Consider the following 18,135-nt stretch of genomic DNA (forward strand, 5'->3'; position numbering starts at 1 on the left):
ATCTAGATTATAGAACATTGCTTTTAAAAAAAACTAGCATTGTTATTCACACAATTCTAGACATAAAGAATGAATACACCTTAGAGAGATCTTGCATCCTTCAAGGAAATATGTCCTTAGTAGATGCAAGAGTATATCCATCTTAATATTGGTTGGTGGATACCTTCTAGGTTACAATATATACTCTTATATTGATGAGTGAGAGCTAATGTGACAATCTTTTCAACATGGAATGCATGGATATGTTAAGTATTTTCGATTCCTTGGGAGATGTCATAGCTAGGGTTAGCTTTGAGGTATCAGTTTATTAATTTTTTATTTGATAGAGTGTTTCCAGTGCATCACAATGTAACTTTGTCAAAACATCCAAAATAGCAAAGTAAGATATTCTAGACACTTTATGTGACATGCATCTCTAGAATTTATACACCAAAATATGCAACATTACCTTTGCCCCCTCTTTAAGAACTCTACCCTTAAATTTTAAATGAAGGAAACTCTCCAAGCAATGGATCTACATCTACCAAAGAAGCATCTTCTATATGATATATATTAAACTTCACAAAATTTCTAATATGGTTCTATTCTTGAGTTGCTTTATTTGCCTATACAATATAGCTTGAGGTTCAACCTTCAAAGTTTCTTCTTGAATTCTAAATCAGTATTGAAAAACATAAGGATTAGTAACTTAACTTTTCAACAAACTCACATGGCAAACATGATACACTTTGATTTTTTCAAGCCATTCAAGATGGTAAACCAATGCTTCCACTTGCTTGAAGATTTTGAAAGTTCCTACAAAACAAGGTGAGACTTTTCTATCCCTTCAAAAAATCAGGTTGCTTTTCTTAGGATTGACTTGTAAAAATACCATGTCTCCCACTTTGAGCTCCCAAAAACTATGTTTCTTGTCATGATAATGTTTATGCCCATGTTGTGCTCTCCTAATGAATTCTTGATGTGTTTGACATGATCATCCATTCTTGCAAGCATTTGTTTAAAAACCTCAACCTTGTTTTTAGAATTGAAAAAGTTACCAATATGTGACAATTTTGTCCTTATTCAACTTCAGAGGGAGTCCTTTGAATTGAGCCATGCCATGAACTATTGTAAGCAAAGTAGTCCAAGATAAGTATTTAATCCAATTTGTATGCTTCTGATTCACATACATTCTAAGAATGTCTTTTAAGAAATGATTCTCTTTTTGTTGCACAATCTAGTTTTACATGAAAGATTGTGCGCATTTTCAATTCAATTTTGATGGCTTTGAATGTAGCTTGCAAAAAGTTAGATTTTGAATTTGTATAAGAAACAATACTCTTGTCCATATCATGCTCAAATTTGAACCACAAATACCTCTACCACAAAAAATAACAGTTTGAACAAAAAAAAATTATGCAACACAAAAGTTTATTAAAAAATCCATAATAGTAAACTAAGCTATTCTAGACACTTTGTTTAACATGCATTTCCAAAATTTTATATACAAAAATATGGATTGTTAGTATATTAGAGTTGATAAAATATTTTAATAAGAAATTTTGATGGTGACAAATTGATTTTCCTTTGTTCTCTAATTACTAACATCATCAACATTAATGATGGTGAGTTTTTTCTAATTCATTATTGCCTTGGTCTACAAGTACAATGGTTGCACAAAAAAGTATTATTACATCTTTAGTAGACCAAACTGATTACACACTTTGTTAAAACCTCCCATTTGATAAAACAATTAATGTCATACATTTTTCCAATAGAAAAACTTTTAAACACAATTACCATTAGTGAGAGAATTTTTTGTATGCTAATCTAGTTGAATACTTACAGTTTGTTGGGTTAAATACATGTCCTAACATACATTTTACTACAAATCTTTCTCAACAACATCTCTAAAGAACCTCCTACCATAACTAGATTGCACCAAAACAAGCCCTCAAATTCTTACAGGTAAAAAACAATGATTTAATTTACTAATAGGAATCATACACACCCCTTTCACTTGTTAGTCATGCTAATGTTAATTAGGCTAGCTCCCATTCCTTGATGAGATCCACAAGTATCAATTATTTTTTTGGTAATGAGTGTCTTGTTTCTTGGACAAGTAAGAAGCAAAATTGTGTCACAATTTCACAAACAAAAATAGAATTTTTAGCAACATCATTGCCAACACACAAACTAATATATCTATGTCATGGAGAATTTACACCTTCAAGTATACCTCATAGATGAGAAAATCAAAGTGCCATCACCCTTGGAAAGATCTTTAGGAGAATGGCATGTTGTGATTAGCACAGCGTAAGATCTTCATCAACAATGTATCGCCATGATGTTTGGAGTCGATCATTTAGCCCAAGTTCTTGCTTCCCCTCATCCACTCATCCTTCCTATCTTGAATTATACCAGGACTTGGAATGTTGTCATCCTTTGTCTCCACTGAGACAACCCCTACAAGGCATATTGCTCGAGCATCACAAACGCCTTCCCCTCCACTTTCTCTTTTTCATGAATTGTAGGTGTACATAGATGACTCCGACCATCTATACTCACAAGCAGGCAATAATCAATTGTAGCATATACTAATTACACAGTGAGAAAATTGTCACCTCACGTATGCATGTGCATCAACCATGTGCATTCATTGGCATGTGTCACTATCACTGCCTACAAGAAAAAAATGAACTTATTGACTAGAAATAGAAAGAGCCGAGCTCTATGACAAGGGAATGAAAGGTGGAGGTGGTTGCATGCATGCCTACAACCACCCCTGCCATGTCTCTGCCCTTGACAACACCCTATTCCAATACAGGTGCCATACCAACTAACATGGTGTTACTCCCATTCTAGGCAACACCCTCCTCACAATATGCTGACCTTCCTTTACGGCTTCCCTCATATATCTATAAGGAAACAACCACATGGGGTGCATCTACGGATGCTACCTTATGTGTATGCAAGAGTGTTGAAACTACACGTTTCCATTTGCAACAACACCAAGCACTCTTCCAAGCATGAGAGGAAGATATAGCGTGCCTATGCCACACTCTGGGCAACCTCGATTGAGATAACTCCTACCTTCGCGCACTACTACTTCCCTGCATTTCAAGAGTTTCCATTGCATTGCCATCGTCATTGCATCTACTATCCTCACACCCCCTATTTCTTCCCCCTCCCATCACACATATGTTTCCACTATCTACTAGGCATTCCTCACCCACAAAGTATTTCATCATCAACCTCACCATGTCCAGCCTCACCCCCCTCACCTATATATGTCACGAGCATCACTCCTACCATCTCGATACATTCCTTTGCCACCATTCCAACCCTTCACACTACCATGGGTTCCTCGCCATTGACTCCCTTTCCTACTCCCTATCACCCTATTCCTCCATCTTTAGTCTTTCCCGTGACATTTGCAACCTCATCATCGACACCCCTTCATCCATTATTTACCTCTCTAGAAACATTAGCACCCTTGTCGGCAGTACCCTTTCCTCCCTCATCAGCCTCTCTAGGAACAATAGCAGCCTTGTTGGCAACACCCTTTCCTCCCTCATCAGCCTCTCCAGGAACATTAGCAACCTCGCTGGCAACACCTTTTCCTCCCTCTACAGCAAGATTCTTACCCTCTTCATCAACTCTCTTGACACCCTTATCCACTACACTATCATCATTGGCACCACTTACATCCACCACTACCAGTGTGGCAAATGATGGGTCATCATTAACACTAGTGATGAGATAATGATCCCGATTGGTCAGATTTTCCTTTGACAAGTTAGAGAAGCCCCTTATTGCTACTGATGATGCATATACATCTTCCTCAAATTAGTCTATCATGGGATATTGAGCTTCTTTTGCATCAGTCATTGGATGTTGTTTAAACTCAGTTTGTATTGCTCAAATGCACCTATGATGCAGTTCTTTAGTCCTCTTATCATGGCATTTCATGCAAGCTTATACTATTTATATGTACTTCTGAGTGAAATAGATCCATTTTAATATAACATTGATGTATTCAAATTTGACTTCATTGAGGATGATCAAATATTTAGGGCCAGGGCACGTGTAGATGACCACTTGGTCACTTTTGTCATGATGATATTTTTTTAGTATGATGTATTCTTTTCTTCATCCTTTAAGATGACACTCCTCTCATCTCTCAGATGGCTCCATTCTAGCAGCTAGGATCCCACCTTCTTGCACTCTTGGCTCCACTTCTCCTTATCGCTACCTCTCCACGGATGCCTCATGATGTTCTCCTCCTTCACCTCACCTTGTCTTCTCCCCATCACCGACACCTATGGCTCCCATCTCCTTTACTTCTCCTTGTCTTTACCTCTCTGAGTACAACCTCACCACATGAGCCTCTACCATGCGACTCCATCAACCCCTTGTCTCCACCTTAGTGGCACATCTCCTCCATATCTACATCTGCCAAGGACTACTCAGTACCATTAGCTCTACCTCATCATCGGCACCAACCCCTTGACAAGCACCATCCTTTCAAGCACCGTGACATGATTATGTTTTCTCTCTTCCACTATTTCATGAATCCTAGTGGGATCGTCCAATGCTCTTGGAAGAGGTATGCCTTGTCATTAGCACACAACTTCAATGCATGTACTCCTGTCATAGGTCCCTTTCCCTCAACGAGCATATTATGTGTGCACACTACCAATACATTGCCATCATCAAGCATGCCCAATTGCAAAATCCTTCCCCCATGTTTTATTTTAGAATAATGAAAGTGCTTGCTTGTTATCGCATTCTTTGTGCAAACTATATGTGCACGTAATTATATTAATTCAATTTAAATTAATATACATGTTCTGAAAGAGGTGAACAATATAGTTTATTCAGATTAAAAATTCATTAAAACAAAACATATAGATTTTCTCAAACTAAGAATTAATTATTAAACGAAATAAGAGGTGAACAATATAGTTTATTCAAATTTAAAAATACATTAAAACTAAATGTATAGATTTTATCAAACTAATAATTAATGGTTAAACTAAATAGATTAAATCAATCCAGTTAAATTATTTAAACTAATTGAAGTCTATTATAATATATTAATTTAATCTAACTAATTTAATATTAATGTAATTAGATTAAACTTTAACACACTAATTCAAATTATAATTAAACTTATTCAGTTTAATTACACTAAGTTTATTAAACAAAATTTTATTTATATTACTTAAAACTATTTATTGTAATAATAATAATTAAATAATTAATAGTAATTAAATTTTAGTTTATTTAATAAAATTTAAATTTTATTTAAATAAATATAATTTAATTTAATCAATTATAACTAACCTAATACAAATATTTAGAGTAAATTTTTAAAATAAAAATAATTTAACTAATTTAAAGGTTTTAAATTAACATTTTCTCATTAAACTAAGAAGTAATTTTATTTAAATTAAACTAATTAAACTAGAAATTTTGAAATTAAATTCATTAAACTAAATGTAAAAATTTATTGAACATATTTTTTTGGGGCCCGCTATCTAGCCAGCCTGGCTAATAGGGGTGTGGGGGAAAAGGAGGAGGGGGAGGAAAGAGAGGAGTGGATGAGGGGTAGGAAAGTGAGGAGAGGAGGAAAGGAAAGAGGAGGAGGAGGAGGGAGGAGAAGGAGAAAGAGAAAGAGGAGGAGGAGGACAAGGAGGAAGGAAGAGGAGGAAAAGGAAGGAAGGAGAGTTGAAACTAAGGATGAGAGAGTGGGTTGTGTTATAAGTAGTCAGATTTTAGGGTTTTTTTAAATTTTAATTTCCACCTTTAAGATTGCTTAGAGCTTTCTTAGCAATCATTTGTGTTTATGTTCTTTTCCACCTTCAAGTCAAACTCGAGTGATTTGGAAAAATTTTCAAAACCATGCTCAAGTTTGGGAGCTCAAGTGTACGCTCAAGTTCTTTGTTTGCCTTGTCCTTTTATCAAAAAAACAAATTGAGTTTCCCGGTTAAGTTGCTTTTGGCTTTTTTTCTAAGTTCAAATTTGAACTTCCTGCTCAAATTAAAAATCTAAATCTAGAACAAGTGAACTTGAACATATTCTCAAGTTCATAACTCACACCTTCAACTTGATCATACACTTAAGTTTCATCTCACTTAGAAAATTATAATTAAAATCCCACTCACATTCTCTCTTTTTTTAAACTTGAGGTATGTTTATTTTAAAAAAGTACAAATGATTGATGTTCAAATATTCTACTAGCTTATCATAGGGTATTTTAGGCTTCTTAACATGGGAAAAAAAAGATATAAAATAAAGGGTATTTTTGCTCACACATACCATGAAAAAGGTTGTGAAATTTAAAAAAACAAAACAAAACAAAATTTGATATAAAATCTAGGATATTCTAAAATATGCATGGATTTTGTATTTTTTTTCGATGAGAAACAAACTGTTAAGGGTTGTAGTGAAACGCGTTTTGACATTTTTTTAAATTGTTTTGTAAATTTTAGGATTTAGAGCTAAAAGAGAAAAAAGGTTGTGAAATTAAAAAAAAACAAAACAAAACAAAATTTGATATAAAATCTAGGATATTCTAAAATATGCATGGATTTTTTATTTATTTTTGATGAGAAACAAAATATTGAGGGTTGTAGTCAAACAAGTTTTGACATTTTTTTAAATTGTTTTTTAAATCTTAGGATCTAGAGATGAAAGAGGTCAGTTTGGTGTTTTTTTCCTCGATTTTATCAAACCTTTTAGGCTTTTTCTTCAAAATAGTTACAAATATTGACCTTTTAACTAAAATGTTATGAATCTTTAAGGGTTTATGATTTAGTGTTTAGAGAAATTCTTAATGAGATTAGACCATCAATGTGAATAACATTACAACTTTGATCTTTTATGTACATTGTCCTGCTCTCACGTGTAATACATGGTTGTGTAGGTATTCATTATACACATTACTAATACATTTGCTATAATTATTACAAGAACCGACTCTAGAAGAAGGTTTAGATATCGTGTGCTATCAAAGCAATGAAGTTGTTGCATTTGGAAAAGTTCATGGTATTGAACCCATGACATTGTGCCACTTCCAACGTTGTGGTGACACAAGGTGTGTGGGGTGATAATAACAAATTTGATTTGTCCAAAGGTGCACTTAAAATATCCTCATGGATACTTTGACACATTGGGTGATTTGTTACAATGTCACATATATGATTTGCAAGCACAAAGAACACTTTGGGATCGACAAGACATCATTCCCAAAACTTTATTGAACAATATTAAACACACATTCGTGGAAGGGCAAAATGTGGACATGATGTGTTGGTCTAGTGATGTATTTGCAATTAGTAAATTCAAGAGCTACATTCATGACATTCTTTGTAACATCAAGGTTATTAAGTTGACATCTGAAGGTGCCATTGGAAACACTATGGAAAGTGACTCATGCCTACAAGTTCATGAGATTATCACATGGGCTATAGCATTCTTGAAACTACCAATACAAAAAAGAGTATTGTTCAAGATAGTGCATGATACAACATTGAATTATGAGAGTGGCAAACAAAGACAAAAAGATATTATCGCATGTGGAATAACGCATAAAGTCATAAAAAATATCAATGTTCTTATTGGATGGATGAAATATCTAATGTGGTGAGTGATAAAATAGCACATAACATGCAACATTCCATGGATGTTCTTACTGGAGTGTCCAATATATTTGATATTGAAAAATTTAGTAACAACTTCCATGAATGTCTTACTGGTATTGATGATATACCTATTGTTACAAAATTTAGTGACAACATTCATGAATCTCTTATTGGTATCGAAGATATTTATGATCATAATCAAAGAGACTTACTCACAAGGTCCCATGATGATATTACTGAAACAACTATTGTTTGAAATGTTCAACATGAAGAAGGAGATGAAATTGCACTGAGCAAGCAAGTGCCATAGATTTTGGTGGTTGATTAGCTTCAACAAAAATTCCTAAAAGACTACCTTTTATGAGATAATACAAGATTGCATCAAATAGTCACAAAAACCATTCAGTCTTTGATTTTACAAATGAAGATGAAATACAATCACATACCTCAAAGGCTAATCTAATTGGATAGAAATGGAAGGTGTTGCATGAAAAAAGAAAATATGTAATGGTGAAGAGGCAACAAATCATGACACCAATACCAAAAGCGAAAAAACAACGTGATGCTCTTAGAAGAACATATTCAACAAACAATCATGAAGATTTGTTGTAAAAACCTTTGCCTTCAAAAAATATCGAAGCAAGATTGTGAGGCCACATGGAGAAGCATTTGGAGCAAGTCAATGCTGGATAAACACAATTATCTATTACAACAATTTTCTTGCTTCTTTGGATGAGATACTTCAAAAACAAGGTCAATCAAACCCAAACTAAAACCAATGGTCAATGGCATTTTTGTTTTTAGTGTTGGATATCGAATGTTGACAGGTATAGCTCATGGAGCATATTATGGGATACAAAAAGAGGCACTAGACAACATTGTGCACAAAATTCATGGAAATTTAAACAAGCTAAAGGGACAAAGAAACAATTTCAGTGCATGCAGCTTTGGCTCAAATCCTTGAATACAATGCACTACGACAATCCTCATCTCTAATCTGGAATGCCAAATGGAGCTGAAATGTGCACCCATCATCTTCCTATCAGAAGGATGAAGAAGGTTATGCTTGAGACTATAAACAAAACATTACAAGACAAAGAAGAGACACAAATTTCAAGGTGGACTTTATACAAAATCTGGAAGCCACAATTTTTTAATGTGAAAACACCTTCAAAGCAACGGATGTCAAAGTGCAAAACTTGTAATGAAATGAGAATTTCAATCGAGCATAGCAAATGTGAGGATCTTTGAGGAAAATACATAACATGGCGAGCAACCCATTTACATGTGCAAGATTGCTAAGTATTATATGCTTATTGGAGGCATGAAAGAATATCTAATATAAATAGGTCTATTTGTATCACCATCAATGGGATGGACCAAAACACAACAATTTTGCAAAGGTTCAAGTGCACTCCACCTTCACTAGAGGGTAAATGTGGACTAACGATGCACTTGTGTGGATTTTTGGTACATGGATATCGTTTATTTTGCTATTTATGGGCTTTGCATGAACATGACAATAACCAAGTGGAAACTTCAATTATGAAGGCTATTATGAAGTCTGAGATGATTGTGGATACTTACCTCGCATTTTGAGAATACAAGATGACAATTGTTGGAAAAAAAAACAGAATCGATACATATTTGGTATATGTTCTATGTTGGTGGCTTTCAAAATATTCGAGGAAGTGGAAATAGTTTTTCTTCTTATTGGGCACACACATGGGGACATATATCAAATATTCAATGCTCTATTACGAGAGTTGAAAATGATGGGGTGTGATTTTTTTGTGAGCTTTTTGTCACGAGCTTTTTTTCAATTTTCATGAATATTGTGAGCTTTTCATTCACCCATCTCCCTAGCATCTCTATTCCATCCAGGAGCTGAGAGGGGGTGTTGTAGGCCGACATCTCCTGATGTCACCTAGAGAGAGAGGGCCTTGCTTATGGATATGAATGAACCTGACATGACAACTTCGTAAAGTAAGGCTTATGAAGTAATGGAAGGATCCTCATGCAATACTATGTGTGTACAATAATGTGTGCATGGAATTTGGAAAAACATTTCTTTGAAATCAAAATGAATGTATCACGGCTTAGATTGGGAGATGAGGAGAAATTGAAAACCAACATGAAGAGAAGTCCCATCCACACAGTGCACTATCAACAAATAAAGAGATCAAGAGACTTTTTTTCACCTGCATTCCACTGAACAGCTGCAGGGCTGCCTTGCCTACCCATTCTGAGCACAACCAATACTTATGTCACTCCAGGAGACCACATTCCACTGTGACATCTCTGTGAACACTGCCCTTGCATCATTTAGGTTCACGCACTTGCAATACATATGGATGAGGGCATTCCCCACAATAACATCTGACTCCCATCCATTGCCAGCAACAATAGCATGGGTCACCGAGCCTCTTCTAGGGATGTCATACAAGCACAAGCATCCACAATGAAGATGAAGGTGATCTTGTCTGGCACGAGACCTTCAACTTGCATTTGGCCAAATAGTTGCAGAGATTCTTTGCCATGCCCTTTATGGGCACACGCAGCAATCATGGCACTCTAGGAGATCACATCTCGTTGTAGCAACTCTACAACAAACACCACCCTCGCATCCTCTATGCTCCTACGTTTGCCAAAAATATTGATGCCAACAATAGTGCATGGATTACTCTACCCTCTTCTAAGGCTCTGAGACTAATGCATACATCCACAATGCAGATGAAGGTGATCATGTCTAGTGCAATACCTTCAGCCTGCATTTGACCAAATAGTTGTATCTTTGCCATGCCCTTTATGGATGCATTCAGCTATCATCGCACAATAGGGGATACAATTCTGCTGTAGCATTTCAGCAAGAACTGGCCTTGCATCATCTAAGCTCCCATAGTTCCCATACATATTGACGAGGGTTGTCCCAAGGACAAAATCCAATCGTTTTTGGACAACATCCAAGGTAATTAAGGGCTTGTAGTCTGGTCCCCACACCTCTGTCAAAGCATATTCAGGGCATATCCCCCTCTTGCAAAACTTAATCAAACTATCACACCCTGACAATGTCTCTAGACTTCATGACCCTATTTGGCCTACTCCTTATCTTTCACAAAATTCATGCTATACTCCTATACTGTCTCCCTCAAGACTTGAATTCACTCCACCCTCTCCTTAAGATAGTTTCTAGCCAGCCTGATGTTGCCATACATAGCATGTCCAAAGGTCATTGCACCCCATGCCCTTGCATCATCAAGGCTTTCACACTTGCCATACATGTTGATGACAGCATTTTTTATAACATTTGACTCCCCTCCGTTGTAGCAACAGTAGCATGGATCACTCAATCCTCTGCTAGGGCAGTCACGATGGCTCACAAATCCATAAGGCAAAGAGTAGCAATGCCTCCGTGCCAATCAAGGCACTCCAGGAGATCACATCTCACTGTAGCAACTCTGTAACAAACACCACCATCACATCCTCTCTGCTGTTGCATTTGCCATACATATTGATGAGAGCATTCCCCACAACAAAATCCAACTCCCATCTGTTGCTAACAATAGCAGCATAGATTTCTCTACCCTCTTCTAAGGCTCTCATGCATTGGAATATGAGTATATCTGGCTTCATGCCACTATGTTGCATTTTCCCAAAAAGCTCGAGCAAGAACAGCATGCACATGTTCAGTGCATCCTACAATCAAAGCACCCCATGACACTACATCCCAATAGGTCAGTTCATAAAATTCTCTGTGCACTTGAACAGTTGTAGGGTTGTCTTGCCATGCCCATTCTGAGCACAACCAGCAATCATCGCACTCTAGGAGACCACAACCCATTGTGGCATCTCTGCAAACACTGCCCTTGCATCATCTAGGTTCACGGAATTGGCATACATATTGAGAAGGTCATTCCCCACATAGTAACCTCTGACTATGGAACCAAAAAAGAGTAGAAAGCATAGAGCAATAAAGACACTCTTGTGCCACACAACCACCATGACCAAGGACATAGTATGTGTTACATGACAACCTCAACAAGAACATCAAAAGTGATGATCACAAGTATTATTGTCAATACTACATAGTTTATGGAAATGCTATTTTGTACTATTGATCACAGACACATGTCAGCAACAACATTGTCATTCTCTATGGAAAGACAATGGCGACCTAAGTCTTCGCAAAGCCTTGCCATCCCAAAGCAACCTGCAAAGACATCGATGATGCAATCACTAGGGTCTGTGAATGTTCTGAGTATCCACCTACAAGAAGCACTAAAAGGGATCAGAGGATGTTTGACAATCCATATTTGTTTTCCTTAAAAGAACTTCAATTATACCCCATAAATTCAATCTGTGCTTGTATAGGGTCTTACTCGTGCAAGTAATCTGATCTTTCTGCCCCTCCTCATAAGTAAGTTGATGCAACTCGTGTCCGTTTTGTGACATGTTTACAGTCACACTCGTGTAGCACTGATGTCTTTGCTTGAAAAAGCTTATTAGAGACATTTGCACCTGCCTATTGATCCATGTGTGGGAGGTCCGATTTTCCACACCAGAAGATACCCATTTGTAGATTGCGAACCTAATGGATGATGACACCTCAAGTTAGATACATCCAAATCATGCTTATTAGACCAATATAAACAAACATTTAGGTGATTTAATGTACCTCCTCTCCATCATCATGTAAATAACCAAAGTCAAAAAGCACCATATATGATCAATGGAGCTTGAACTCGGCCTTCATTGCATGTGCAAATATATAGCCCCAATGTCCTGGGAGAGAGCAAGTCACGTACCACCCCTGGTCTGCTACAAAGTCATTGGCAAACTCTACCACCCTTGTAGAGAGCTTGAGGGAGAATCTATTCCACTCTGGGCATGTAGTACTACTTATGAGTTCCACTGCCAAACTTGTGGGAAAATCTGCCCATACCAAGCGAACCACCTTGACACAAGACTTACCATTGTGTGACAAACCTGGTGCTTTCACTTTTCTTAAAAGTTCATCAACCCTACAATGAACAATTCAATCTCCCTAGATCAATGACTTATATTCCAAAATAGATTCTTAAATGTACGCATTTCTTAAAAAAAGAAACACTTACAGCTTTGGTGCATTCGACAACTAAATGATATCCTCTATAATTACATCCATATATGCAAACAACTTTACATCTCCATCAAATCCTAGCTTGAAAGCTTCAGTTTGGTTGCAAAATCAAAAAGTCATAACCAAGAAAGAGAGGAGTGATACTCACTAGATAAACTCGGTTGTTGATTAATGGAATTGGTTCTTGAAGCATGAAAATCGAGTCGTTGCTTTGTTATCAGTTCTCGAGTCTTAGAGGACTCTACATTCTTCGATAGAACCTGCTTGTAAGAATTACAAAGGACAAGACTCTAGGTTATACTATATTGTTTCTTTAGTGTTAGTTGTTAACTATTACATAAGTATGAGGAGTAGAGGTCTCACAAGTCTTTTCTTGATAGCTGACTCTCCGTCCGTTGATCTAGGTCGTAATGTGATATCCACATAAGTGTTCTCTGCATCCAATTCATCCTCATCCATATTGTCTTCCATGTTCTTCTCGAAGACTGAGCAGAAAATGTTGCAAACTTAAGTATATGGTAGATACCCACATATATAGACATTGGTCTAGATGCCTATGGAATAGGGAACTTTGGAGTATTACCTTCATGTCTATTTTTCTCAGTGGGATGTACTTTTCCCAGTGGGTAATCCAACCACCAAGGACACACATTAATCTCCCAAATCGTTATACCCTTATCTTTCCAAGATAAAAGATACATGCTTCCCTCTTTCTCCATGTTTGTCCATGCCATGACCTCATATGGCATCCTTGATTCCTAAGAGAAAGGAGAGGGTTGCTATTGTACCACCTATACACCAAGCGTAAGGATGACTCCTGCATTTCTAGCTACTTATTTGCTTCAAGAGTAGACTTCATATCCTTCCAAATCATAGGGAAAGCTTCTTGGAGGTGAAGTCATCTTTGCTCTCGAGCAAATGTCTCAAACCCATTAAGCAGTTCCAAATCATGGCTTCGCAAATTGTTGATGATGGAAATCCCTCGCTCAAACAAGTATTGCCAATATGTTTCCTTTTTCACATGTAGTTGAAACTTTTGGGCATCCCCATACTTAGCAGATGCAACTGTATCATTTCCACATACCATCATCAATTGTTGTAGAAGCTCTTTTTTCCTATTAATATCATGGCAAAGGAAAAAAATATTAGCATCACTGTGGAGTGATTGTGCAAAAACATTAATTGGCATTACCTATTAGGGTTGAGATGTGATGAGGCTAATATATGCACTTTGTCCTTAGTCATGGCACCCTTTTGATTCCAATCATAACTAAATAGAAGCTCGAAGAAGCCATCACCATTTGCGGGATTGGAAACATGTACCATCTTGTATGCTCAATCACGAAAGATGACTTCCACATTCTTAATAGCCTTACTAAATTTATTAGTATACTCCTCTAGACTCATCTTCGATTGATCAAGATTTTGAGTAGCTTTCTTGATCGCACGTGAAAAATCATCCTTCCATGAAAACAAGAAATCAAAACAATTATGCTCGATCATGAAAGATGACTTCCACATTCTTAATAGCCTTACTAAATTAATTAGTATACTCCTCCAGACTCCATCTTCGATTGATTAAGATTTTGAGTAGCTTTCTTGATTGCACGTGAAAAATCAACCTTCCATGAAAACAAGAAATCAAAACATTATCCTTTTTGGGACACCTTTCATAGAGCAAAGGGATATTTATAGTTCGCGCAGATACCTTCCAAACAAGCTGTGCAAAGACAATAGCTGGTGCTGTGTACCATGGGTTACTATTCTTCCTTTCTATTGCCATCTCCACTTCCACCCATCTCTTATCCTCTTCACTCAATAACTCAAGAAGTGAGGATTTATCTGCCATGCCAAATTTTTGAAAGAGGAAGACCTCGTGCCCATATGAATGCTCTACATGCGCTCGAACAAGTCTGCAATACCAACATATATTCACATGGGGATTACTTTCTAAAGAGAAGAAGTTAAAGACATAAATACCAATAGACTTAGTTTCTAAAGAGAAGAAGTTAAACTAGCTATACATAGAAGTATTATAAAAAGTTATCTTACTCATTGGTTGTTTTAAGGCAAGAAGTAGCTCTCCCTCTTGAGATTTCTGCACCTCCATGAATTGGCATCTCACTTGGATATGGCGAGTTGGCATTATTGAATAAGCTACAACATATCAATTCCACAAGTAAGCATGACATAATCATGTGCAATGCAAACTATAATAGAACATTTCATTATGCATGATAGATTTATCAAGAGAGTACCATCTTTGATCCGAGAAAACCATGCCTTCGACCTATGATTTCCATCCCAAACGAGGAACTTCTTCCCCTTCAAGTCTTGCCACTCATTACTTAGCTGGTTGACGAAGTCCTCACTTATTTGATTCCAAATAGGCCCCCATTCTTGACGATCAAGTGCAGTAACATAGAAAAATTGATCACTTCCTGGCCATTGCAAGGATACTAGAAAAGGTGCACTATTTATAGCATAGCCTCTAGAATCAAAACTCTTTCTCAAAACAGTAATCTCAAATGTTGATGTTCAAATAGCCTCATTAAGAATCAATCTACAGAGAGGAATTAGAGGGGGTTCAATTCTTCTTTGCATCCGAAACTAATCAAGGACATCTTGCAAAAGTCCAATTTGAATCTCCTTCCCAAGTACTCTTACATATGTTGGAGCTTTTTCTTTTGTCTTTTCTGCACTCTCTTGCTCTCCTTGGCCTCGAGGCTCTTCTTGCACCTCCTGTTGTTCAAGACTAATCACGGGATGAGATGATGACTCTTCTTGAGTGACAGTAGCCTCAGTTTCTGCAAGTGTCTCCATGTGTGGGTTATTGCCATGAGGAACCTTAGACATGCCATCTTGTGATATGCATGTATATGGCCGAAGTCTCGGCCTTTGGTCCAAGCCAGTGCCCTTGGCCTCTTTTTTATAGAAGAACATTCTATTATAAATAGCATCCCACTATAAATAGCATTCCCAATTAGATATAGACAGTTGGCCCTTTGCTACTGCACAAGTCCTCTAGACCCACGTTAGCTGCTAGGCTTAATCCCAAGCTCCCCTAAATCCGAGGATTAGTATCCAGGTACATAACATTCTTCCCATGGAAGCGAAAAAGTAAAATCAAACTCTACCTCTTAGATTGAGCTATCAATTCCTTCCATGACCGATCAATCAATGGTAAGCTCCAACTAAGCTCTTCATCTTTGATATCCTACTCATGAAAGATAACAACAACAGAGCTCTCAATCCAAACAAGATTACCTTCTAGTCATATACTCAAAAAATTCTCATTTCATAACTTCTTTGAAATAGTAGTTGGAGGAAAAAAGGCGATTGTGCAGTTGCAAAACCACATAAAGTAATTCGATGGATTCGAAAATGGTAGTCATGTTTGTCCCTACATGATCCTATAAAACATGGCCGTTGAAAAAGTTGTGACTTCATAGCACATGACACGTTTAAGAGCTACAACGTGAAGTTCATGAGGAGAGGAGGCATATCGACTGAGATAGGAAACAGAGAAGGCCAAATCTAGGCGAGTAGTAAGCATTGCATACATTAGAGCTCCAAGGATTTCTTGATATGGAAAATCCACGGCTGGAAGATACTCATCAGGGATGGGAGGCAACGTAGTCATTGGGGTAGAAACGGGTTTGTTGTGGACAAAGCCCCATTGCTTAAGAAGGGAGGTGAGATACCGAGTTTGTGGTAGCCCTCCCCAATGCGTAGTATTTTTCTATTGGCCACTATAGCTTCCTGCTCTTTGACTTCTACATAAAGGTCTTCTTTGTTGACTTTGTGGCTGGCTATGGTGGCCGTCTCCTTCTTGGCTGAGCTGAGTTCACAATCTCGATTCACAAACCATTCAATGTGCATACCTAGGAAGTGAGTTGTGACACCAAGATCTTTCATCTAGAAAGTCTGTTGGAGATGATCCTTGGTTTGCAATAGAAGGTGATCAGAGTTGGAAACAATCAGTAGGTCGTCAACATAAACTGCTACAATGCACACGTGTTGCTGATCCTGAGTACTATAAATCCCATTGTCAGTGTCAAAGTGGGAAAAACCATTGTTGATGAAGAAGTGATCAAGTTTCATATACCATGCTTGAGATGATTGTTCGAGCCCGTACAGAGCTTTGTGCAACTTGCGGACAAGATGCTCCTTTCCACGAACCTCAAAGTGAGCTGGTTGCTCAATGTAGAGATCCTCTTCAAAGTCTCCATGCAGAAAAGCAGTGGTGACATCCATGTGATGGACACTCCAATGATGAACAACAGATAGAGCAAGGAGGATGTGAACGGGTCACAGGAGCAAAAGTTTCAAAGAAGTCTACCCCTTTTGATCATGCCAAGCAAAGATGGCGAACATATATCGAGTGCAGAGGACGATGCCTGTTTGGAGTGGCTAGACAGCCAATCTTCGTCAACTATGGTTTATCCAGCCCCCTAGAATCTGTGCTAGCGCAGACTCTATGAAACCAAAAAAAAGGGGGGGGCTCAGTAGCCCCCCAGAGTTTGCGCTAGCACAGACTCTACACCTTCAATAGGCATCGCATTCATAGGTGCCTTTCGGTCCAAAAACTCCACCAAGTGCCGATTAAATGTCCCATTTGGCCTGTGCAGCAGATTGCAGGAGAGCTTGAAGTTGGAGATGAGAACCCATGTGGTGAGAGGAACCACTCCCTGCAAGCAAGTTATAGTGAATACTTAGAAAGAAGATTTTGCATTGAAGGCAAAAGCTATTGTATTGATCTTTATAGTCATGAGGCATAGTGTAGATGGCTCTGGAAATCGCTATAAAGTGAGGTCTTTTGTTGGTAACCTGCGTTGTTTGTTTGCCCTGCATGTTTTTTTCTTCTTTGCGATGGCAGATATCGATTCTATAGCAAGTATGACAACGAATTTAATAGGCTTCTAATCAAATAACATATGCTGGAGCTTAACAAAAGTAGAGCCAGTGATTTGTATCCCCATGCAAACATCTGTCTATCAGATTGCTTCTGGAAGCTTAAGAAACCTTACAACAGAGCACCTTTCATTCTATGCAAATGCAAAGAGAAGAGCACAAATCACAACAAATATCAAAAGTAGTAGAAGTAGAAATGGAAGTTGAAGTGGAAGTAGTAAGTTAGCACACCTTTGTCGAACGTATTGGTCTCTCAGCAGCCCCCCAGAGTTTGCGCAGACTCTGGGGGGCTGCTGAGCCCCCCTTTTTTTTCATACAAGTTGCTGAGAGAATTCAGAGAGAATTCATCTCTTGTCTGAGTGCAAGGCCAATTCAAAATTCTTGAAGCTTTAACAATTGAAAATAAGATAATTCGGCTTAGAAAAATTCGCTTGAATGAAGCTTTACCTATTGCTTTGGCAGTCGTGTGAGTTT

Source organism: Dipteris shenzhenensis, chromosome 27, assembly GCF_047967505.1.
Source record: "Dipteris shenzhenensis isolate YYH24624 ecotype China chromosome 27, Dip_SZ_1.0, whole genome shotgun sequence".
Lineage (NCBI taxonomy): Eukaryota > Viridiplantae > Streptophyta > Polypodiopsida > Gleicheniales > Dipteridaceae > Dipteris > Dipteris shenzhenensis.